This window comes from Canis lupus, chromosome 9 (genome assembly GCF_048164855.1).
Source record: "Canis lupus baileyi chromosome 9, mCanLup2.hap1, whole genome shotgun sequence".
NCBI lineage: Eukaryota > Metazoa > Chordata > Mammalia > Carnivora > Canidae > Canis > Canis lupus.
Window position 1 is genome coordinate 57,365,522 of NC_132846.1, and position 27,182 is coordinate 57,392,703.

The 27,182-nt window shown below is 37.2% G+C and overlaps 1 long non-coding RNA gene and 1 other non-coding gene across 2 annotated transcripts in view; one reads left to right on the top strand and one right to left on the bottom strand.

Annotated features, from left to right (window-relative positions):
* Positions 1 to 295: 295 nt before the first annotated feature.
* LOC140639470 (uncharacterized) overlaps positions 296 to 27,182 on the top strand; it is a 46,496-nt gene continuing 19,609 nt past the window's right edge. Inside the window, exons 1-2 of the long non-coding RNA XR_012036185.1 lie at positions 296 to 779; positions 26,734 to 26,939. This is a non-coding gene — a long non-coding RNA (uncharacterized lncRNA). The remainder of the gene's footprint in view (positions 780 to 26,733; positions 26,940 to 27,182) is intronic.
* LOC140640705 (U6 spliceosomal RNA) lies at positions 2,869 to 2,974 on the bottom strand. The gene has a single exon (XR_012037347.1). It is a non-coding gene; the product is annotated as a U6 spliceosomal RNA (small nuclear RNA).

Here is a 27,182-nt window from a genome sequence, read left to right on the forward strand (position 1 = left end):
CATTTCACTGTAGTATTTCTCATTTTTAAGTCATTAGCACACTGGAAGCAACCTCATTGACAGAGCAACTGGGAGTATGGTTTAACCTGCAATGAAGCCTTTGTTCCATTACGTCAAAATTCACCTTTGCTTTGAGTTGTCTTTCCACGTGTCATTGTAAGAATGTAAACTTTTTTTCTGGCTCCCTTTTATTTTGTCTGCCTCTCCAGGTCTGAATGACCTCTGTTCATGCTGGTATATGTTCTGGGCTCTTGCTATTTCTACTAACCAAAATGTTCTCCTCTTCCAAAAATACAGATTTCCTTCTGAAAAAATACTGCCCACTCAACAATCTTTATAACCTTTCCTGTTTCTAGTACTTTCTGATTCTGCTTGCTGCACATAAAAAGAGTGTTCCCAAATTTCTTTGTGAGAGGAGAAAGGATTCTGTTTTTAAGAGAGTTATCGGGAATAAGACAAAGAAATGCATTAATATCAACTTACCAGTTAATATTTGCCTTTTCTACTGACATCAGCTTCAACAGAGCAGCCTATAAAAACGATCTTTCATTTTTATTTATTCTTCATGGAGCAGAAGGTGGTTCTGATTTTCTAATATCTGGCATTCTCCTCAAATGACTTTCATAGTTCATTTCTACTTTGGCAATTGCCATGCCAGGTTTTCACATATAATACGGTGTTTAGCTTTGGTTAGGGTCCAAATAAGAAACAAGATGCTGGCTTCAAAAACTGAAGTTACAGACTGTGAGAAAAAGGGATGTTCTCCTGAATCTCAAAAGGTAAGTGTTCCTGTTCTCATTCAATCCAGCAGTTTAGGCTAGAACTTGACTTTGGGAAACATCTTACTGAAAAAAATCTTAGGAAACCACTTAAGTGGGGGCTATGTTTGTGATTGGTGAGTTGTTTCAGATTTTTTTTCAGGTGATTAATTGATTACTACCTCCAAGAAAATCCCACGTATTACCTTCAGATATACTTTTTAAAACTTATGGTTTCAACTAATGCAAAGAAAATACCAAGTTCTCACACTCAACTACGTTGAAGAAAAATTAAATGAACCCATTTTTATTTGTGTACATTATATAAGATGGTTCTCTAGCTGAGCTCTGTTGTTTTCTTTAAAGCAAAATGGTTTTTCTTTCCTATTTTTTATCATTTATTGCCTAGGCATCAGTGTCTGCTGTCATTACCTACATTTGTCTCATAACCATTGTAGACTCTATGAGAACAGTATTTTTTTTTTACCAGGTTTGTATTTCTCTAGGTTTATTTTTTCCTCATAATGTAAAAATAAGATTACAAGAATATTAAAGGGAATTTTGAGAGAAAAATATCACATTCCTAACATCCCATAGCAAAGCTATTTTTATTTACTTAAATTGCTTTTCATTCCTTTTTTCCCAAACAATACGTACATGTTATTATAGTTTACAATAAAATTTAGTGCATGGTTTAATTTTGGAAAATTTTTACTTTATATGGTTATTTTAAGGATTACATGGAATATAAATGTGAAGGTGTTTGGCATACTGTCTATCAAATAGGTACTTAAATTGATCTTTGAAACTGTGACTCTAACTTCTTTTTTATATTGTAAAATGTGTAATATCTAATCAAGATAATGCTTCAAAAATCATGTAAACATTTTCAGTGTAGATTCTTTCCTTTTTTTTTTCCTTTCTTAAATTAAGGATGATGATGAATAAATGTTTGCCGTTTTTTCTTTCTATGAATTTTTGAGATTGGGATTCCTTTATAAGAAGATCTGAAAAAATAATAAAGAAAAGAAAAGGAAGATCTGAACACTGGGCTAACAAAAGATTGCACCAGTTTCCATTACCATTAAAATCATTATATTATCATCAAATTATCAGGATAGTTTCTTATTATTTCTTGGATTACCATGAAGACCAGACTTTTTCCAAAATTCTATGTGCTATTTAGTTTTTATTACTTATTACCTATGTCTGTTATCTTAGCTATTTTCATTTTTTTTCCATCTTTTTTTTTCTTTTTAAAGGGCAAGTTATAGAACACCAAAGTTTTATGCTGAGGGTGGAGAAATAATACAGTTCAGTGGATCCAAGAAAGGGTTGGGGGGACTGAGAACTCTGGTGGAAGATGCTCAGGGCACTCACCGGGCAACATGGAAGTTGATGGGCTCTCAGTGATGGCAGTGGCAGCCAGGGACTTTGCCAAAAATGGCATATGAGCACAACAGTGGAGAAAGGATGACAGTGATGCAACAATTCCCACTCTCAACACTTGTCTTTTCAGGTATATCAGCCATTCATTTCTTCTTGTCCATGATTTTTTTTAAATTGGATCATATAAGAAAGCTAAATCATACTAGTCAAATTTCTCTAGTCAACTCACATTAGTCAAATTTTTCTTTGACTAAGATTTTCCAGACTATATCTCATTAAAAGAAAGTGAAAAATCTAAATTTGATGCAGTTGGACACTATGGTTAACCTAAAAAATATTAGCAGTCCCCTTTGCCTCAAGAAGGAAAATGGACAAACAAATAAATAGAAAAGTAGATAAACAGACAAGTCAAGAAGTATTTTGTAAATCCTCTGGTGGGAGGTTGTAGCTGTGGATTCTTTAGGAAATCAGAACACAGATAATTTGAGATATTCACTTCCTCTTTCCCTTTTTCCCTCTTCATTTTGATTGCAATTTAAAGACTCAAGATAAGAAACAAATATATGTATTAAATCTATTTCAGATGATTATCAGAAAGCAGTTGACCCGTTAGCTGTGCCAAGATAAAGAGACTGAAACCTCAATACTTTACAAGTGAACCTAAGGAAATGACACAGTTTACTATTTTGAACAGAAAAGGGACATGAAGAGTTAGGCACCAAAGGGATATGGATAGTTCCCGAATTTGCATGTCATCCTTTCTGGGGGCCATGCTAGTCTTCTCTGTATCAGACTAATTTTTGTAAATGTGCTGCCAAAGTGAGCACAGGATATAGATTTCTCGAAAAACACTATAGTACCACCCTATGTGTTAACTAATAAATAATTAACATATACTTGATTCATGCTCACAATCTGCTTGTGTATTAATAAGCTCATTCTGTTTTTCTGCACGTGAAAAGTGGGAGATGCAAAGCAGGTCTGCTTTCTTCTGACTTTTAACCATGCGTGATAAGTAAAGTACAATAACTGGACTTTCCAGTATCTCTTGGCCCTTTGAGAAAAAAAAAAAAAAAAAAAAAAAACCAGCATTAAATGAAATAAATTAATTTAAAATGGAAGGGGGAGATTGGTTGCAAAAGAGGGTGTAAAACTTTACTTAAAAGCTATTTCTCCCCTCTGTGCATACTCTGTGCATACTGTAATAGAGTTATAGTTGCAGTAATGGTTTGCTTAGGGGCAAGCAATTAAGCACGTGCAGTCACTCCACAGGATGTAGATTTCAGATGAATAGCTATTTTAGAAATAAACAAATAGAAACTCATATATGTAATGGCAGAGGCAAGCACTCCTTGGATTTTAAGTTTTAAGAAGACAGTTACACTTTATCGAAATCATTTGTTTCCATATAATTGGGTTCGACTCAGCCTTTTCATTTTCTACATGGATAATTAATAATAATGCTGCCATCCTTACTGTCTTCTGTTGCGATTTAACCATAATAGGGCTGCAGTGAATCATTGCATTAAAGTAAATACAAGCAGTATATGAGCCAATGGTCAATGTAAGCATGCAATTTCTCAGATGTAGGCGGAAGTTTAGTTTTGATTATCCGTCTCCTCTTCGTAGTGTGGTGGTCTGTCCAGGGAGAGCAGGGTTACTGCCTCAGGCCTCCTCATATGTTCTCCAGATCTTGAATTACTCCTTGTTCTAACATATCTTCTGTGGCACGTGGAGCTCTTTGCAATTTCTTCTAATTCAGAAACAACTGATCTAGAATCTCAGCTCTTGGCATATACCACCGAAGTGACCCTACTATATTAGCTGCATGACTTTTCTAAGCCTGAATATATACGTGAAAAATGAGGTATACAAATAATAATCACTTCTTAGGTGAGTGTAAAGAATCTTCACTCAGGCAATGGGATGATGGGTCTCATAAGCAGGACATCTTATCCGAGCTTTAGCTACCAGGGAACAGGAAGCTGTCCTTAACATTGGCCTGGGCAGTGGCTGAGCACCTCCTTCAGCCCAGGGCCTGATCCTAGAGACCCGGAATCGAGTCCCACATCAGGCTTCCCTCTCTGTGATTGATCTGCCCTAGACCCAAAATGCTGGACCTCCACTTTCTGCCATAGAGCTGGGCAACTGGGCTGGGACAGACAAGTGGTTTCACTAAAACCTGTGGGTAACAAAACCTGTAACCTAACAAAGGTTTGTGAGGTTTACGTGATACAGTCTTGAAAGATTTAAGAAGAGCCAAATGATGCATGGAGGGAAGATTGTTTAAAATAAATGTGAAAGACAACAGATTTCATTAATTTCATAAATTTAGAAAACCTAACATATAGTTTAAAGCATATGAAGATATACAGGTTGTTTTCTCTAGACAGTTCTCAGTTCTCTGATTTTATGCAAATAATGTATTAAAATAAGATGGAAACTTTAGCAGGTAGAGTTATAGAGCAGTGAAAGCCTAGGCTTTGGCAACAAGTATATCTGCTTTTGAGTATCAGGTTCACCGCTGATTTTGAGACATATGGAAGTTGCTTAGCCTCTCAAAGATCACTGTCCTCACTGGCAAAAGAATGATAATGATAGTTGCTTTACAGTCAGCAAGCAGTGCCTTAGCAGATTATCTGCATGGAATTAGATCTCAATAAATTTTAGGTATAATATTGAGACAAGTAGGATATGAAGCTAAGGAGCATGGAAGAAGGTGACAGATAAAATTGAAGGTCTCCTGGAAGGATAGACATTGGTTTCTGAAGATAAATTCATAATAACTCAGAAAAGGAATCACATCAGATTATTTCTTATAAAGGTTGGAGTACTCTGATTCTACCCAATTTCCCCCAAAGCTATTTATCAAAATCTACCCCCAAAAAATGTGACTTTGGAATTCTTTAACTCTGATTTTAAAAATCTCTTTGATTTACCATGTTAAAATTAGGCAAGATTTATGAAAGGCTAAAATAAGAATTTTATGTTGTAAACTATAATGCAGACTCACATTAGAATAAGGCTTCTGTTTGGTCACTGTTGGCCCTTGTTTAGTAGATTAATATTTGCTATAGTATATAAATTTCATTTTTTGTAAGATAAATATGGCATTTGTGGTAACTTCTATTCTGAATGCCAGGTCTTTATTCTAGTCATGGTTACAATGTAAAATTATTTCTAAAGGAAATCCAGGTACAATTTATAGGATTCAGACCTATTGTGAACTTCAGGCATGTAACTGAAAGCAGACAAGGAATCTTACTTTTTCCAGAAGCCTTAGTTAGTTTTGAAAATCCAAACTCTGCCAAAACAGTTTCACAAAACACAGCTCTATCACTTAACTTTTCTTTGGTTATATTGTGCACGATAATACTAGATAAAATGAAGCATTTTATTCAGAAAACATACAAACCAATGACTTTAACTCCTGTTTGAGATTTCCCTCCTATACATGGATTTCTCTGTGCTATTCCTTACCTAAGGGCTGTATAGAGCTTGCTTTCAGCAAGAATCTGAGCCCATCTCCTTCCCACAAATAACCATCACAATTGATGTTGACACACCTCTTGCTGTCTTTGCTGCTTCCCAAAGGAATTCAACAAAAGCAGGAGAGATTAGTGAGGGAAGTGGAAGCTCATATTGTACCACATGCTCTCAAAAACTTGCCAAGTTTAAAGTCAAATTAGGAATTGACATTAAACCTTGAAAAGTTGGTTGTAAAGAATAGGATAGCAACTAAAATTTACAGCAGAATAAAATGTTAGAGTCCTAATAAATGCTCAAGGAGAATATATACTCTAAAAGACTAGATTCATTCCAAGGTTATCTTAGATTTCATAGAAACGTTTCTCTAAGTTCCTACCTGGGAAGTGGGGAAAGAGAATCTTTTAACAATTCATGGAAAAATTATTTCTCTTAAATTACTGTAAAACTACCTATAGCTTTTGTCTATTATATATTCTAACTATGAGACTCTGAGAGTTACTGTAATAGAAATGGAATTGTGAAATGTATTTAAAAAAAAAAAAGCAGCAAGTAACAAATTGTATCCAAAACAAAAGCACCATACTCAAGAAGAGACTTGGCATTTTTCTAGCAGTTCATTTCCTACCAGCTCCCATGACATTTAATAAATCCCAGAGTTCTAGAGCCACACCTAATCTCACCTACATGTCCTTAGCCCTCAAATGGTCCGATAGGAATGACACTAGTTAGAAGCAGCAAGAGTTTATGTTTGATAGCAATGCAGAGAGAGTCAATCTTCCAATAGCATCAGTAATTTCAATAAAGTAAATTTAGAAAACTTGATTCTGACTGTCATAACAATTTAGAAAGCTGCTCTAACACTACCTCCACCTCCAAAATTCTGGAGCAATTTATCCCCTCCTGTGGTCAAAGCTAGAGTGGGTCATAGATACAATAACACAAATTTTAAAGCATGTTCAATTCTCATAATGAAGTAGCTGCCCCTGGTATTTTTCAGAGCATTCTGCGGGAAAGCTCACTCCTGCATAGCGCAGATATGTCTAAAGAGAAATCGAAATGGCCAGAGTTACAGAAATTAATTAGATGAAAACTGAGAAGTATTTGATGGTGGTAATGTGATCAATTGTTGCATAAAGAAATTAAGAACTTTCTGCAAGTAGTGGTGAATGTCCTCACTCAAGGATGTGGCCTTTCAACATAGACAGATAAGGATAAACTGTAGCACCTTCCAAAGCAAAGCAGTGAGCAGAACAAAGGAGAGCATCAAGCTGGAGATAATTCAGCTGTATCTGGCTAGCCTGGAAGAGATGTGGAGTTCAGCAAAGTATCCCATTTATGAACAAGCACGCATGTAGAATTTGCTACATGGCAGGCCCTAATCCAAGCTCATTAAAAATATTAACTATAATTGTCCTCATGATAACCTATGCAACAGAAACATTCACCCTTGTTTTGCAGATGAGTAAACTGAAGTACTATGTGGTCAAGCTCCTTGCCTAAGGACACAGACACAGTGAAGGGTGTGCTCAGGATTAGGAACCAGGCACTCTCTACCTCTAGGTCAGCGCTATGCTGTCAACCCCAAAGATGAGTACTTGCAGAGTTCAATGGGACACTTTGCCTCAGCTTCAGCAAAGGCCTTAGCTATAAGAGAAGAAAACAAAAAAAGAAATTAAGGCAAGTGCCCCCACATTCTAAAGACAGGCCCTTTGCAAAAATTCTAAGTCAATCAAGGTGATGCTGCCATGAAGACTAACCCTCCTCCCGGTGGCTCAACCACAGAGGAATGTTTCTTGCTCAAACTATAGGGTATCAGATGTTGGCTGGGGTGTCTTTTTCAGCATGTCTACTCTGAGACCCAGGCTGAGGGCAAGGCCTCTCTCAGAATATTGTCAGTTGCCATCCCAGAGAGAAGGAAGGCTCTGGTGGGTTTTACATCTGTGTCTTATGTGTCTACATGTAACAATTGTCATTTCTACTTACAACTTATTGGCCAGAGTTATTTACATTGTCCTAACAACAAAACATAGGAACTAGAGGAACAGTCCTGCTATATGTATGGGGAGAAGGAACCATGTCAAAGAATGGGAGAAGAAGAATATTGTGCCAATAGCAGTTCTTTGCACCACAAATAGGGTAACTTAAAACTCTTTATTTATTTATTTATTTATTTATTTATTTATTTATTTATTTTTAATTGATTAAAGATTTTATGTATTTATTCATGAGAGACACACAGCAAGAGAGAGAGGCAGAGACACAAGCAGAGGGAGAAGCAGGCTCCATACAGGGAGCCTGATGTGGGATTCGATTCCGGGTCTCTAGGATCAGGCCCTGGGCTGAAGGAGGTGCTCAACCACTGTGCCACCCAGCCACCCTTTAAAGGGCAGCCTGGGTGGCTCAGTGGTTGAGCATCTGCCTTTGGCTCAGGTCATGATCTTAGGGTCCTGGGATTGAGTCCCACATCAGGTTCTCTATAGGGAGCCTGCTTCTCCCTTTACCTGTGTCTTCTGTGTCTCTGCTCTCCATCTTTCTCATAAATAAATAAATGAAATCTTAAAAAAAAAACCCACAAAACCCTGTTTTAAATACTTAACCACTTAATCAATGATTTAAGAGCAACCAAGTATAATAGGGTCATTGAAACTGGTGAGAGAATATCCTTAGAAAAAGTTGTTGGAAAAAAAAAAAAAGGTGTTGGAGTGTCCTAGCATCTGGACATTAATTGTTTTACTTATTATTATTATTATTATTATTATTATTATTATTATTATTTTACTTTGAAACAATATCAAACCTACAGAATATATGCAGGCACAGCAAAGTCCTTTTTCTTCCTGAATCAGGAGTGAATAAGACACTGACATAATACTCAGCACTCTCAAATATTTTGGTGTGTATTTCCAAGCAATTGACTTTAAGTAATGGACATTAGTCTGGGTAATGTGGATGGACCTCATTCAATAAACTAAAAGGCCTTGAAAACAAGAAATAGAAGTTTTCCAGAAGAAGAGGAATTTGGCCTCAGAATCATAGGACCATAACACAGAAACCCTGCTTGAGTTGCCAGCCTGTCAGGCTTATCTACATATTTCAGAGTACAGAACCCCCAAATTATCTGCAAATTCCTTAAAAGTCAATAAATCTCTCTAATATAAAATGCATTATATAAATTATATAATTATATTATATAGATAGATGATATTGATTTGTCTCATTACTTATAATATTATCTGCTTCACTTGATTAAAGAAGCATCTACCAGTCATCTATATTAAAAAAATGTTCATTTATTAATTAATGAATAATTGGTGACTGGTAATTTGGGACTATGTAAATATCCCAGTCCTCACCAAAATTTCTAACATCTATGTCTCTATGAATCTATGTATCATCCGTCTATCTACCTATCTATCCATCCATCCATCCATCTATATCAATGTGTTTTCACGGATTCCCATTTATTCAATGGATTATAATCAGTTACTGTCTTCATTTGGTACTCAAATTGCCTCAACATTGACCAATGTTGAGCCTTTCAGCCTTTCAGGCTGTCTTCTTTGGCCCTTCGGTACTAGTTATCTTTTATTGGGTACTTCCTTAAATTCTGACAAGATGTTTATAATTCATTTTGTATTTTCCCTGGTTCAGCCATGGGGTCCACTGTTCTGAGGAGTCTTAGACTCTTGTAGGGAATGGTTATATTTCAAAACCAAAATCGTGGTGTTAGGTGAGCTCACTGCCCTTGGGATATATTTCATACACATATTCTCCACCTCTGACCACTGAGAGGGACTATCAGCCATGATACCCCAAAGGCAGTGAGCTCATCTAATACCTCACATGTGTCTACACCTGTGTGTCCCTCTTTCTTCTCTTTTTTTTTCTCTATCAATAGATATATAGATATAAATAAATAAATAATATAGAGAGATATATAGTTTTATACCAGTATTTATTTCTATATCTCCCTATGTTTATCAAAACTAGGTGTTTACACTTATACCTCCAATTCCAATCCAACACCACAGGATCCACCAGTCTTTTAATTTTCTTCATGCTAGATAACCCTTCTGTGGGGGACAGTTTTCTCATGCAGTTGGGTACCAAGATTCTCTCAGAACACCCCTCTGTATGTACATACTCTTTACCCCACTTAAAGTCTGACACTATGGGCTAAGCCACTGCTGCTGCTACCTTCTCTACATAGGCAGGATTCTCCTCATCCTGCTCAGGTTCTTACTACCCCTATCAAGGTTGTCCTCTGATACAGATGCCTAGAATCTAACACTATGTTCTAGGCTGCCACCATTCCCAATTGGAGACCATTCTCACCCTCATTGGGCTTTCTTCTCACATTGGGCCATTATAGTGCCACTATACTTTTCCAAGTCTTCCTTGCTGGTCAGACCCCATTGCTATGGATTGGAATTGTTTAAGAAAAAAAGCTAGGAAAAGGAGGCAAATGAAGAGGAATAACTGTAAGGAAAGAGCCTGATAACTTTTTAAAAAACATTTTTTGTTTACTTATTTGAGGGAGAGAGAAAGCATGAACAAGGGGGAGGAGCATTTTTTGTTTACTTATTTGAGAGAGAGAGAAAGCATGAGCAAGGGGGAGGAGCAGAGGGATTAGCAAACTCTTCGCTGAGCAGGGAGACCAATGTGGGGCTTGAACCCAGGACCTCCAGATCATGACCTGAGCCAGAGGCAGATGCTTAACTGACTGAGCCACCCAGTTGCCATGAAATGATTGTTTTTAATTATCTTAAATGGCTCTCTGAAAATTAAAGTTTACAGAGATCAATGAAACAGAATAGAGAGTCCAGAAATAAACCCATGCTTTTTATGGTCAATTAATCAATGGCAAAGGAGGCCAGAATATACAATGGGAAAAAACACAGTCTCTTCAACAAATGATCCTAGGTAGACTGGATAGCTATATGCAAAATAATGAAACCGAATTACACCATGCACAAAAATAAACTCAAAATGAATTAAAGACCTGAATGTGAGATCTGAAACTATAAAATTCCTAGAAGAAACTATAGGCAGTAATTTTCTTAAGATCAACTGTAGAAACATTTTTCTAAATATGTCTTCTCTGGCAAAGAAAAATTAAACTATTGGGACTACACCAAAATAAAAAGTTTCTGCATAGTGAAGGAAACCATTAACAAAATAAAATGACAACTTATCGAATGGGATAAGATATTTGCAAATGATATATCCAGTTAATGAGTTAATATCCAAAACATATAAAGGACCTAGGCAACTCAACAACAGAAAACCCAAATAATTCATTTAAAATTAGGCAAAGGACCTAAATAGACATTTTCCAAAAAACACATACAGATGGCCAACAAACACATGAAAACATGCTCAATAGCACTAATCATCAGGGAAATACAATCTAAAACCACAATGAGATATCACCTGACAGAATGGCTAAAATAAAAAATATAAGAAATAACAAGTGTTGGGGAGGATGTGGAGAAAAAAGAACCCTCGTGCACTATTGATGAGAATGCAAATTTGGTATAGCCACTGTGGAAAATGGTATGGAGGGTCTTCAGAAAATTAAAAATAAAATTACCATGTGATCCCATAATTCCATTACTGGGTATTTACTCAAAGAAAATGGAAACACTAATTCAAAAAGATATATGCCCCCCACTATGTTTATTGCAGCATTAATTATAACAGCCAAGATACAGAAGCAACTCAAGTGTCCATCAATAGATGAATGGATAAAGAAGAAGCTATAATATAATTAATATAATATAATATAATATAATATAATATAATATAATATAATAATATAATAATATAATAATATAATATAATTCCTTGGCAAGATGACATACTTAGTAGGAGTCTTAAGGAAAAGTGATATTACTGGTTAATTGGAGCCAACTAGTTCTATGGCCTTATAGAGAGACAGCTCCCCTCTCTGGGGGTGACTTTGTTTTTTAAAGGTTTTACTTATTTATTCATGAGAGAGAGAGAGAGGCAGAGACACAGGCAGAGGGATAAGCAGGTTCCACGCAGGGGGTCTGATGTGGGACTCAATCCCAGGACCCCAGGATCATGCCCTGGGCTGAAGGCAGGCGCCAAACCGCTGAGCCACCCAGGAATTCCCTGGGGGTGGCTTTTATTTTTTTATTTTATTTTTTTAAAGATTTTATTTATATATTCATGACACACACACACACAGACACACACACAAACAGAGACACAGGCAGAAGGAGAAGCAGGCTTCATGCAGGGAGCCCAATATGGGGACTCATCCCAGGTCTCCAAGATCATGCCCTGGGCTGAAGGCAGTGGTAAACCACTGAGCCACGTGGGCTGCCCCTGGGGGTGACTTTTAATATTTGCAGAGGGAAGGTGTTAGACTTGCTTATCTCAAAGATCTTTTGTATCAGTAACATTACTTTGATTTGAGGATCAAATAAAAAGCAATTTATTTTCCTCCCTTAGACTTTTTTTTTTTTTTTTTTTTTCTGATTAGGTACATTGCCCAGTAACAATGCATTCCTTGTCTTACTAACTAAGAGATCCATTAAAGAAAGCATTGTGACCCAGAGCACAGGCCACCTTATATTTCCATGAGAAAGCTTTTAAGCACTAAGTTTCTACATGTATTATTTACTTTAACTTCCCATCTCTCATGGAACTAGACATGCCCTCTGTATCCTAACTTCTCCATCACCGATGAGAACACTTTTATGTGGTCAGATTTAACTTTTAATGTAAGGAAAAAGTTTTTTGCTTAAACAAAACAAAACAAAACAACAACAACAAAAAGCAACCTTGGAATTGTTTTACGGTTTGGGTTTCTTTGTGTCCTCATAAGCAGATTTCTCCAAATTGCAAACCTAGTCACATTATTCATAGTGAGGAGATCACCAATTACTTTTAAGATTTAGCCTCAAAGAGGCTTGATTTTTTTAATCAGTATAATGGAACTCAGAAGCATAAGGGAATCATGTTGTTTTTGACAGGAAAACATAATTGTGGCCTAGATTTTGGAAGCAGAAAATACAGTCCTTTTCAGGGTAAGAGGTATCTGCTTTAGATTGGGATTTTCAAAGTAATCAACCGCTGTCGGTGTGTGTGTGGACAAGGATGAAAGGATAGGAAGGAAGAAGTGAGAATTTGCCATTCATAGCGCAGCGGGCTCCCTTATGGAGTCAAACACAATGTAATAGGAGCACAGACAGTGCAGGGGGTGGGAGGGGGCGGATAGTCCAATGGCCCTCACAACATCAGAGGAGGTTGGAAGCTGTTGCTCGATTTCTCCGTGGTCTTAGACAGCTCCAGGCATGAGACCTGTAGTCCTACCATTTAGAACTGCATTTTGGTTTGTTTTCAATTGATTTTTCAGTCCAATAGTTCACTGGTTATATATTTGAATAAATATTTCAGGGATAAAAATCTGTGGGCACCTTCACCACATGAATGCTACAGAGTCTTCTAGGACATGAGCATTCACAACTTACAGTCAGCACCGTGGAGTCTCTTACACCACAGCTTGGAATCTGGGAAATGTGTGAAATTAAACACAATGTAATGGGGTCAGGCTTTCAAAATACTACCTATATTTATTAGAACAAAGTGATGTTTCACATTATAAGGAGAAAAAATGTTTTTCCTCCTTCTTTCCTGCTCTAACTCTTCCATAGCCAATGTGAATGCAAACTCTTTGATATATTTAATGGAACAAAAGGCAGCAGGAGCCTGATCTCTGGAGACCCCCTATGCCAAACTAGATAATTAACTGCCCTGAATGCTTTAAGAATGTTGAAGTATATTTTATCCAGTGATGGTTTTGATGACCCAGAATGTCCTTTCTGACCTCCAAGCAGATGTATTTGATCTCTCTGTGTGTATGTGTGTGCATGTTAAAACAAATGGAAACCTCTTAGTTTATTAGCTTCAGCTATTAATATATAAGATATTTGCATATTCTTTAATTTTTAACTTTTAAATTAGGTTTTAGTAATCTCTACACCCAACCTGGGGTTTGTTCAAACCCGTGGCCCAAGAGCAAGAATTGCATTGCTCCACTGATCAATCCAGCCATGTTCCCCAAGGTAGTTCTAATTTTTTATCCGTAAAATATTGTGAACATGCCCATTGTCAAATACAAATTTACTAAGATAGGATATACTTGAGTGTTTCTCTGCTTCATAAAAACCAATAAACTTCATCAAGAAGAGATACTAAGCCCTAGTCCCAACTTGAAATCATCATGTCAAAATCTATTTCTATTTCCTGTATTCTCTCTCATTCTCTCTCTCAGTCTCTCTGTCTCTCTCTTTCTCTTTTTCTCTCTCTTATTCTCTTGAATCTGATGTTATTTCTATGCTGGATAGAATCACACTTAAACAATATCCAAGAGAGAAACACAAAATCACCTTAAAAGACACAAATTTCCTGAAGCAGAAATGAAAACTTCCTGCCTCACATAACCTCACCTGGGATGTTCGAGGTAAAGCTAGTTCTAAACAATCAGAACAAGAAACATAAAAACTCAAGCCAGATTCCATGCTTTCTCTTACCCCTTATTTTCTCTGTGATTTGGCTTAATTTTCTCCCTCTCTATATGGGCTTCTTTCATTTTCATAGAGTGTATGCTGAAGCCACAAAGCTGACGTCACCACACACATCCTCACAAAACTGGTATGATCAAGCAGCAAGAGAATTATCGTAATTGTGTATTGATATTTGATATCTCTCTGAAACTGTGTGCTTGCTGAATTCAGAAGCCTAGAGATCAACCCAGTGCTTACCACCATGAACTCAGAGGCAGAGTTTTTAGAAGACTATGTCATGTGTCCTCAGGTCTTTGGTGTATGAGCCAAAGTGGCAGCTCTTGTATATGAATTGAGAACAGCTTGTGCTGGAAAAGAAGAAAATGAGGATAGTGTATCCTTCACTCTCACCATATAGCAGGGGAGAGATACATGATCTTTCTGTCTTTGAAGCAATAGGCCAGAGCAAAGCTTCTGATATCTCACCTTAGAGGACTGCTTGACCTGTCCTGTGCTGAGGCCTGAACACAATCCACACTTGTGCCCCAAGAGAATGTTATGGGCCAAGAGCAGATAACGATGGCACCAATTCAAAATAAGGCATTAGTGTCTTTCTCCAGCCCTTTATCATCTGTCCTAAAACTGGAGGGGTTGGGAGAGAAAAGGCTGTGGATCAAATGTGACCTAAGATCAAAGTGAAGAGCATGAAGAGAATATTAACATAGAATAAATTCCAAAGAAGACTCAGGCAGACTCATTAAGTGTTGTCTGCAGTGTTTTCAAGGGGAGGGCAATGAATATTAGACACAGAATCGTTGAAGGCAGTGCTAAAAATTAATAAATAAGACCCCTTGTTGTGTACATTCCTGGTGACCAACACCTGAACTGATGGTCCAAAGCACTGGCTTTATAAACACATGGAGGACCACCTTCTCCCTCCTGAAGCTTCAATACTTGGTCTCTGAAAAGATATTGACCTCTTCCTTTAACCTCAACTAAGAAAACCCTTGAAACCGATTCTGATTGGCCCACTTTCATTCAAAAGACCACTTGAGTGTGTGGTGCATCATGTATGGATCAGCACCCTCTACTCTCACATATTTAGAACTGAGAGAACTTCCTCAAAGTGAAGAGACTGCTAAACAATCCTCAAGGAAGGAACAGTTTGAGCAGATAAAACTGTAAGTGCCCTGAAAGAGAAGACTACAGCTTTTACAAAGAAGTGAGATCACTCTAGAACTCTCCTCTGTCCAAAAATCCTTTATTTTAGTTCAATTACTAAATTTCTCCCCCGGTCTTTCTTCAAATCCTTTCTTTCAAATAATTTTCTTTGTATTCAGAAGGCATTATTTATTGAAACAAGTTAAATTTTTAAAATAGAAAAAAAAAAGATATCTCAAGGAAGCCATAAATAGTTTATCCTTGAGCAAGGTGGGTGTTAGAGGCACCAACCTCTATGTAGTCAAAACTCCAGGTATAACTTTTGACTCCTCAAATCTTAACTACTAATAGTCTGCTGTTGACCAGAAGACTTAGTCATAACATAAATAATCAATTACCACGTATTCTGTATCTTGTATGTATTATAAACATATAATTGTATATGTATATTCTTACAATAAAGTAAGCTAGGGAAAAGAAAATGTTATTAAGAAAAGCATAAGGGGGATCCCTGGGTGGCGCAGCGGTTTGGCGCCTGCCTTTGGCCCAGGGCGCTGTTCCTGGAGACCCGGGATCGAGTCCCACGTAGGGCTCCCGGTGCATGGAGCTTGCTTCTCCCTCTGCCTGTGTCTCTGCCTCTCTCTCTCTCTCTCTCTCTCTCTCTGTGTGACTATCATAAATAAAACAAAACAAAAATAATACGAATCCCTCTAATTTTTCTTGAACACCTTTTTCCTAGAATATTTAGTTTCCCATTAAATCTGTAGGGCCTGGCATAGATTATGCATACTGACAGTAGATGTGTGTATGCATGTATGCATGTACTTAGATGCATATGCATACCTATTTATACACATGCACAAATATAGAGAGAGTCACAACTTCTATGTAACAAACAAGCAGAGGAGTTTAGTCTTCACTGTTACTATAGGCTGTGTACTGCAGAATTGTATTTTTAGATTTTTTATTTTCCATTTGCTGATTTCAGATAGAGAAGTCGCTGTGATTTCAGAAAGAGAATCGCTTGGGAGTTTTTGCTTCCTTCTTTGCATTGTAGTTTAATTATTTTTTAATTTAAATATGTATTTAAATAAGTACATATTTATTATAAAACAAATGAATTATAAAATAAAATAAGTTTATATTATATTTAATTTGTTATACTATAGATCAGGTATTGTGTTTAAAAACTTCTTTGGTGAGTGGTTTCTCTTGTAAGTTATCTAAGTCACTTTGAAATCAAACATTAAGACTGTATTATCTGAGAACAAGAATCATCTGAATTCCATTTCCTAATGAAACGCTATAACATTGGAAGTAAACCATAATGGTTTCTATTTTACTTCATGTTAGCCTCATTGATTCCTGTTGGGAAAATTTCTTTGATGCCATTTGACTGGTTGTTGTGTGTTCACCTCCCAGGACCATACACTCTCCTAATATAAGCTTCTCTCATACTGGAAAGTCTTAGCTTCATGAAAGCAGCTCTTGGATGTTCATCCTTCCATACCATTACTCTCCGAGGGACGGGGTTAAAGAGAATGACTTTCTCAATTGCCACCTTGTCCCAGCACATCATTCCCGGGAACATTTCCACTTTCCTAACTCACACATTTTTGAAACTACATTATGTGCGTTGTAATGATTCATAGTCAGCTGAATTTAATCAGTGTAGACTCTGCAACTGTCTCACCTTGTGATATATACACTTTGATAGACACTGACAGTGTAGAATAAATTCCTAGAATGCAGGGAAGCAGAGATTTTTCAAATTTTTTTTTATCTGACTGTCTTGATATAATTCCTGGTACACTTCTACGTGCAGAGAGATCCTTCATAAATGCTTGAGAATATTTCTGAGCTCAGATAACTAGTGTTACGGAGTGACAGAGCTTGATGCATCCTTAGAAATATGACTTCAGCACTTTCAGTTTTCAGAAGAGAAACTAAGGACCATAGATGCCAACTTGCTTTTTCAAAACTTTGGCAACAGCCTGCTGGCAGAGGAAAGATGAAGGCAGAGATGGTCTCACTTTCATCCAAAACTCTTTTCTTGTCACTAAACCAGGCTGCCTCTTCATTTCTAGAGTCCTAGTTAATTCTGAACATATCCCGTGGAGGAGAAAATGAGGCAATTTGTCGCTTGCCTTCTCTAGATTTATAACATAAACATCTAGATGCTGTGGTTGAATCTGTAAGGTGGATAAAACTTCCAGGGGACCCAATTCCATGAATGTGCATTGAATGAATTACAGAGATGGAATGGTTATTCCATTAAACACTTGAAGTTATTTCCTTAATGGAACCACTCTCTTGGCAGTGTGTGCCCCCAAACAATCAGCAGATCTATGAGATTTCCACTGTGCTGTGTCCCAGAGAACAGTCACAACCTAACACAGGAGAATGAGTAATATTCGAATGCCTTCAGAAATAATATGGAGGTAATGATCATGAATACTTCTGGACCTACTGGGTCCACCTGGTTTGGTTCCTCACCCTTGGCTTCTATTGTATCCACTTTCTACTCTTTTATTTCCTTGGTCATGACTCCCCTACCCCTTTCACTCTATCCCATCCCTAGTTGATTTCCCACCACAGCTCTTCTTCATTAGGAACTCTAATCATTTTCTTTCCCATCCTCCTTCTTTTTGTTCCTTAATGTCTTATCATTTGGCCAATCTACAAATATTTGTAGATTGTAAACCCCTAAAGGCACAGACAAGACACTTTTGTTTCTGGTGCCAGTGTAGAGTCTGGCTCCAATAGATGCCTCAGGTTGATGAATACTTAGTGGGCCATGAAAATTAAGATATTTTGGTATGTAAAAAAATGACCCAGGAAGAATATGCTAATGGCTTCACTCTAAAGCATTCGTCTCCGGGAAGAAAAGGATCTTGAGTTCCATTCAAAGATTTTTGAATGTAAAGTAATCTGACTATAATTTTTCCAATCATATGATGAAGGTGGCCTCCTAATGTCCTAATATAAAGCTGGTTCCAGTAGTAGGAAGTCCAAAAATAATATCATTGCCTAAAGTACCTAAGGAGGGTACTGTCCATGATCGATTTCTCAAGGGAATAGTTGACATTTATTTTTTCTTTCATTTTCTTTACTAGGAACATGCAAATAACTCCAGAATCTTTGGGTGCAAAGGAAAGGACCATAGAGATAATTTACTCCTATAGATCCCTACCTGGTTTTTAAAATCCATGAAGTCTATAAAACTTTGTAGAATTTCAAAAACCCTGATAGTGACATAAAGTAATAAGATGTTTTTACTTTTGCCTGAAATCATAGAACTCAATTTACTGGAAATTTTGAGCTCAGCAAATAGTTCTGAATGATAGCCATATATATATTTTTAATTTAAAATAAAACTTGGGGGGCTCCTGGGTGGTTCAGTCAATTAGGTGTCTGCTTCAGCTCAGGTCATGATCTCAGGGTCTTGGGATTGAGCCCTGCATCAGGCTTCCTGCTCAGCAGGGAGCCTGCTTCTCCCTCTCCTTCTGCCACTCTCCCCAGTTTATACTCTTTATCTGTCAAATAAATAAATAAAATCTTAAAAAATAGAAGAAAATAGAATAGGGACTCCTGGATGGCTCAGTGGTGGAGCATCTGCCTTTGGCTTAAGGCATGATACCAGAGCCCCGGAATCACGTCCTACATCAGGCTTCCTACGTGGAGCCTGCTTCTCCCTCTGCTTATGTCTCTGCCTCTCTCTCTCTGTGTCTCTCATGAATAAATAAATAAAATCTTTTTATAAATAGGATAGAATAGAATAGAATAGAATAGAATGAAATGAAAAAAAAAAACAAAACAAAAAACGTAGAGCCACTTGGGTGGCTCAGTTGGTTAAGCCTCTGAGCCTTAATTTTAGCTCAGGTCATGATCTCAGTGTCACGGGATCAGGCTCCACACTCAGCACAGAGTCTGCTTGTCCCTCTCTGTCTGCTCCTTCTCTCTCTCTCTCAAATAAATAAATTAAATCTTTAAAAATAAAATAAAACTTAAATATAAACTTACAATCAAATAAATAAATAAATAAATAAATAAATAAATAAATAAATATTTAGAACTTGATGCATTTTTTTTTTCCCAATTTTGAAACCTAATGGACAGGAGGTGGAAATAATGTATGTGGTTGTTAGCAGAGGAAATTTTTGGAAAATAGATCTAGTTCACACTCTTCAATTCATTGCTGAGAACAGTGATATCTGGAATCATTAAATGACTAGCCTTGTGTGCCAAAGCAGCAAAGGGCAGCACTAGGACTTCTCCTCCAGGACAGTGTGCCCTTCCTTATTTATGTATGTACCACTATATCATTCAAGAAATGCAGCATGAGCTATCTCTCATACATACTCAATCCTGACATATTTATAAAGCATTCCATAGGCCTTCTGGAGTTATCTCATACAAGTAGGCCATACTTGCTTGTACCTTGAGGGTTTTTGAAACACATCTACAAATCCCTATGAGGTGTGTTCTTTGTTGCTTTTTGACCCAGTGATGGCTTATTACTTCAATACTCCGAAGAGCCTACAGAGACAAATGGCTCAGAGCTTCTCGAGCTCTATAGTGTGTGCTAGAGCAGATAAAACCTGTTTGTGATACAGGTTAAACCTCAACAGTCTCCCTGCAGGATTACATTCTGCTGTTTCCACTAAAGGGAAAGAGGAGATTTTAGATATAAATGCACATTAAGAGTTGAAAAGACTTTTAGTGAACGGGAGCAGAACACGTTTAGTAATATAACAAAACCTAGCCAGCAGTGTCTTCAGAGAGGTGCACACTGGCTATATGAGGCTCAGAAAACTGCACAAATGTAATGCATGATTTTCAAATACAAGGTCACTCTGACAGTTACTCTACAATGAGCTGAAACCCTAAAGATCACTTGACTTCATGTTTTTGGGGAAAACTAAAAATCATCTCTCAATTTCCTTGTATTGTGTTTGACTTGTATTTCTTCGTAGATTTAAAAATTCCAAAAGAAGCAGCACAGCTTATTCTATTGCTCAAATATTCAGCTCATGCATTTCCTCTCTCTGAACACTTTTCACACACACTTCCACTTGGAAGACCCCATTGTAGTCATAGTCCCCCCAAATACTTTTTTAAAGATTTTATTTATTTTAAAGACAGAAAAGAGAGGGAGAGGGAGGGAACGGGGTGGGGGTGGAAGAGCAGATAGAAAGGGACAGAATAGTGCTGAACTCAGAGCCCAACATGGGGCTCGATCCCACAACCCTGAGATCATGATCTGAGCTAAAATCAAAAGTCAGATGCTTAATTGACTGAGCCACCCAGGCACTCCCATAGTTCTCCAAAATATTGATTGTATTTATATATTTAGTCAGGGGCAAGGAATTGGATGACACCCTGCATTCTAAATTATTATTATTATTATTTGGTCATTGACTGGATTTCTTGTGTCTACACGCAGTGTCTGGCCAAAGGCAGGGGCTCAGTGAAGTGACTGGAATTGTTGTCTATAATATAAATATTTGGTATAGAACATTTGTTGGGATTAAAATCAATGATTTGTTAAGGGGAATCTCTGAACCTACCACCTTCACAAGTAAATGCAACTTCCTCATGAGATGTCACTCTGTGTGAGTCAGTCTGAGAGTGGTGAAAACCCACCTTATTTTATAAGTAGAATTGTGTCTCCCTCAAATTTATATGTTGAAGTCCTAGCCCCCAGTACCTCAGAATGTGACCTTCTTTGGAAATAGGTCTATTCAAGATATAATGAGTTAATTTGAGATCATTAAGATGGGCCTTGATCTAATCTGACTAGTGATCTCATGAAAAGGGGAAGTTTGGAGATAGTTGTGTGCACAGAAGAAATTCCATATGAAGCTGGAGGCAGAGGTCAGGGTTATGCCTCTCTAAGCCAAGGAATGCCAACAATTACCACCAGACCACCAGAAGCTAGAGGAGAGACATGACATAGGTGTTTTGTCATTGTTGACTTTGTATAGCTCTCACAGGGAACCAACTCTACCTATATCTTGATTTTGGACTTCTGGTTTCCAGAACTGTGAGACAATATATTTCTGTGGTTCTAAGTCATCTCATTTATTATAGAAATCTTAGGAAACAAATACACCTGCTGATGCAGGTTCTGTGTTTAAAATATAATTATTAAAAAAATAAAATATAATTATTTAACTGGCACTTCTTAATACATTTGGAGAACAAGTAAGCTGGTTGTGCATGGATAGCCTCAATGTCAGTGGGAAGCCCAGCCATTCAATGCTTCAATTTACTTAACAGGAGTCAGTATTTTGCTAATTTGAGAAATGGAGGATCTATTAGTTACATCAAAGGTTTAGCCCTACTAAGATGACATGAATTTTCAAAGCAAGGTACTGTCTTTCCATCTGCTTGGATGTATCGATGTAAGGGAAGTTCCTCCTGACTGTACAAGGAAGAATCCAGTCTCCTGGGAACTCACATATTTGAGAGTCATACCATTGATGGATGATCTTATGGCATCTTCATTTACCAAAACCTAAAATAACAAAGAAATATAACTCTCAATTACTTTTGACTAAACACCCTTTCTTTTCCTTTACATTCTATCTAGAGAGCAGATACAAAGTGGAATGATAGCTTTCTCGAGTTTTATCCTTACACTGCAACATGCCAACATGTTGTAAAGAATGACTTATCTAGTGTCACTTCTGGAGCTAGAAACTCAGTACTTAATCAAGGAAATATTGTAAGGTATTGTGGTTCTGCCTATTTTCACCCCCCAAAAAAATGTATGATGTTGTAAAACCCACTTAAACTCTAAAGGTTTTAATCTCTTCAGCAGGAAAATATATATAGAAAGGGTTGGAATACCTCTAAGCCATTTCTAACTCCAACTTTTAAAAAAGTCTCTATGAGCAATTTATTTTGTCATCCACCCAACAAATGAATACTGAACACCTGGTACACATTGGGTATGCTGTAAGGCCCTGCTCTCATGGAGTTTGCACTTCAGTGGAAAAGACAAATAATAAAGTTAAAATTTAATCCATCTCTGTGAGAGTATTAGCTAAATCGAAATTATATATTTATGTTTATGATCATAATATAATCGATACAATATATTATAATCACCACTGATATAATACATTGCAACTGAAATAACATATTACAATTAATTTATTATATGACATGATGTAACATAACAAATGTGTGGGGATGGAGATGGGGGAGGACCACTGCTTCGTCTTGGATGGACAGTGAAGCATTCTCTGAGTGGGTAATATTGAAGCCAAGACTGAATGACAAAATGAAACCAGTGTGGGATTATTCCAGATGGAGGGAGCAGCAAATACCAAGATCCTAAGGGAGGAAAGTGCTTAGTTGGTAGAAGAGCCTAAAAGTAGTTGTTGTCCTTGGTAACCAAGGTGGACAGAGGTTAAGACAGGATTTGAAAGAGGATTGGCTGGGCCACATATGACCATGCAGACTTTGCAGAAGGGTATGATTTCTGCTTTGAGGTTCAGTGGCAGGTCATAGGAGGTTTTATTTTTTTATTTTTTTATTTTATTTTATTTTTTTTTTTTTAAAGATTTTATTTATTTATTCATGATAGTCACAGAGAGAGAGAGAGAGAGAGAGAGAGAGAGAGGCAGAGACACAGGCAGAGGGAGAAGCAGGCTCCATGCACCGGGAGCCCGACGTGGGATCCGATCCCGGGTCTCCAGGATCGCGCCCTGGGCCAAAGGCAGGCGCCAAACCGCTGCGCCACCCAGGGATCCCCATAGGAGGTTTTAAATTGAAGAATGATATGATCTTATTTTTTTCAGCAGTAGTAATCAATGCCTCCTTCACCAAGGAAAAAATTCTCAAATGGACAGTTATACACTTTCTCTTTTTGTTGCTTGGAATTCCTTCTTCCTCCTTTGTATTATTTCTCTTTAGCTATTCTTTTTTTCTCCCCCATTTCTTTCTTTATTGATTTCTAAATTTATTCCTCTTCCCTCTCTCCCCCTTTATTATTATTATTATTATTATTATTATTAATTATTATTTTGCCTTCATCAAGCAGCACCTGAGATATACTACCACCAAGATTATTTTAACTGAGCAGAAGAAAGCTGCAGATCCCACTAGGGGTCACCTCTGACCCACTGATGAGTCCTTAATCCTGCAATTTTGCCTAGTGTTTATAGCCAACCAGAGACACTTATTCTCCTGTCTCTATCTTCTTTTACCTTTATGACCCCCTAAGGATCCGACTCAAAGGCATTGTGGTCCACATCCTCCCTTGGACCCAAGCCACCCCAGGAGCCAGGCAGGCTATCAAAACAGGCCTGCCCCAGATGATTCCTTTTGTTCAGAGTAGATTGGTGCTCTTGAACTGGGAACTTGGCTCATTGACAAAAGTGGCATCATTCTGCAAAGTGGAATGTCACCGGAAAGGCCGTGATTGTATGAGGAATGCCTGGACTGTCTGTCTGCCTCTTGCCAGCGGGCTGCCTGAGGGTCCAGCAGCCAGGCTTCCTGGAGCTTCCTTCAATTGTCTTTACACACAGAATTTAGTACCCACTTAAAGACATACAGACCTGCCCTCAACCTTCTGCTGAAAAAGGAAACTTCCTGTAATTTATTTCCAACCTGGTTGCTTTGGAACTGACAGTTTTATTAATTGGAGAAATTTCATTATTTCATAAGGCCAGTTGAGGCGTCAAGGACAAGTGGGTCCCCTTGGTACTCTTCCTCTTGCAATTTATCTGCATATATTAAAATATGCCCATTCACATAGTCTATGTGCACACATATATCTGTTCTATATAAAGTGAAGAGGTGAAACTCATCTTTATACACATTTTACTCTACAAGTTGATGGTAGATTCCTTGAAAAGATCAAGAAAGTGGCAAGTTTGCTTCTGTTAGATGAATTAAGGAATTGAATTTGTAATCTGTAAAATTTTCTCTTCTACTTTTTTTCCTTATGCCCAAATTGCTTTTCTAAATTTATTTTTTTTATTATTTTTTTTTCTAAATTTAAATTTAATCTTTTGGAAAGTCTTGGTCAAATTTTCATTGTTTGAATTTCTTGGCACAAATGCATGCATGTGCCTAATTGAATATTAGTCTCCATTTTAGATTGTTTTACCGTTTAACATGTACTTTCACTATACTTTCCCTACATTACACATTCCTGTTCATTTCAATTTATAAATTAGAATTCTAAGTCTCACTAGGATTAAAGACTTTCCCAAAAGTTCCATGTCTAGCCTGTAACAGATCAAGGACAAGACCTAAGATCTCATGCACTGAGGTCAAATTCAGTGCCCTTTGCCCTACAAGTTCTTCAAGCTTTTTCAGTGAAGGGCCAGAGAGTAAATATTTTAGGTTTTTCAAGTCATATGTTCTGTATCACAGATACTGAACTTTGCTGTTGTAGATCAAAAACAGTCACAGACCATACATAAATAAATGAATATTGCTGTGTTCTAAGAAAATTATTTTATGGTCGCTGAAGTCAGAGTGTCTCATAATTTTCATTTAATTTTCATAAGTCACCATTTTCCTTTAATTTTAATCGCCTATGTAAAAAAATAGTTCATTTATCCTAACAAAATAGGCAGGAAGTGGGATTTGACCTATGAACTGTAGTTTGTAGAACCATCTATGAATGGAATTATTAGCCAGACAGCTGAGACCTGAGTTCATTTTAGCCCCTCATGGAATGAGCAATATTAGGTCTCCAAAGTGATTCTCATCATTATTAATCATTAGCTGAATTTCAGAGACCTGTCATCAGGGATTAATTTCCACCAAGATTTCTCTTAAAGGAAAATAAAGTGAAAATATTAATGAATAGGTACAAACCTCATAAGAGTGGCTCATATTTTTAAGAAACATGTAATGTAGAAATGACTTGCTTCCTATTGAAGAGTATTATTCATAAATTCTATGATTTTTTTAAAAGATTTTATTCATTCATTCATGAGAGAAGAGACATAGAGAGAGAGGCAGAGACAAAAGACAGAGAGAAGCAGGCTCCTCTCAGGAAGCCTGATGCGGAACCCGATCCCTGAACTGGGATCATGCCCTGAGCCTAAGGCAGACACTCAACCACTGAGCCACCCAGGCACTTCTTATGAATTTTTGAAGAATTCCTGAAAAAAATCAGGGAAATATGAATATTTTTACACTCATTTTTATTCTATTACAGCTCAGTGCAGTTTGACAACAATAAACCAATTAATTGGGTTTTGTGGATATAGATGAGAATATAACTCAGGCTACCCAGTAAAGCAAACCTCCCCTTTTTCTGATTATTTAAGCAAGAAAGAGTTTGCAGATAGTTGATCAAGATAAAATAATAAACACTTGCATAATGATCCTGGAGCTAAAAGACAGAAATGAAATAGTACTAGCAATTAATTCTGTAAAATAAATGCTCAAGTAATATTTGTTAACAATTATGTAAAAGGTTAGAAATCAGACAAATTCTTCCTGGTTTAGCAATTAGCTGATGCTGGAAGACAAATCTCTAATTTCCAGATCTGGTCCCTAAATCAAGAGCAACCATGGGCCTTTAGTCAAATTAAATTAGAAGCCAAGAAAATGGAAAATATCCCATTGACATTTCATCTTATTCCTTTTTGAGATAACGATTCTGGAGCTTGGTTTCTATATCCATGCTTATATTTAAAGCAGAGTAAAGACTTAAAATATAATATGGCTATATAGATGCTCTTCTGGGGTAAAAGCAGCTCCATTTTGGAGGTTGATGGCAGGATTAAGAACAGATCTGGCAAGTTATTGAGGGATGAGGGGGTGAGGGAGATCACTGGCTCTTTTGCCTGCCAGTCTTCACGTGACTGTATTACAGGAAACTGGAATGCTCTAGCTTCTCTGTCAATCCAAATTCTGTCCACCTTCCAGGAAGGCCTTCCTCAATTTTAGATTCCCTCAATGAGATTTCCTTAATTATACCTGCTGGTGAAACTATTTTATTTCTAATTAGAGTAGCATTTCCTTAAGTACCAGAAAAATCATTGTTGGTGGATGTATTTTGGTATTTTCTCTCAAAAAGAAGTAAACTGCTTAAGGGGCCAGGCCTCTTACCCTTAGAGCGTATTCCTTGGGTTGTTCCTATGATAGGTCACTCTTGCTCGACTGATCCCTTCTTTTCCAAACACTGATAGAAGGAAAAACTCTACAGGTTACATGCTCAGTGGAGGGCAATTCTCTCAGGGCTGGCTCACGGGTTTGGGTTACAGGACTTACAGATTTCCCATGACAGAACTGAAAATAGTATTAGTACTAAGCATTATCAATGCATGGAAGGGATATGTACCTGCTGAGTAAGGAAATATATGATGGAAAATGTCCGCCTTCCATTCCTCAGAGCACCATTATCTTTATTTTCTTCTCAGGTCAGGCTGTGAACATTTTATTCATGCCCAACATAATTTTTGAAAACTAGCATCATCCTACTCAAAGTAGGCTCATCAGTAGTCAGAGCCTGCCTTGACTTTTAAGATCAACTCAACGGCAACTCAGAAACGATCTGCAATTCAACATCCTCTAACCTGCTTGGCTCTCACTTCCAGATGCAATATTGCTGTTTTACATCTTGTAGGTGAGATGAAAGTTATAATAATCTCCGTATCTGCCCAGGATTGTATGTATCATGCTTCTTAAAAATTAGAACCTATTTTACTTAAGCATATTGGTAAAAATCAGAAAAGTATGTCAACAAAATTTGGAATGAAAGTGTGGATACATATAGTACTGTGAGTCATTACATTTTTTGAGTGATAACTTGATGTGAGATGTTATTCTAAGCAATTTATTTCTCTCAACATCTTGAAAGGTAGGTACT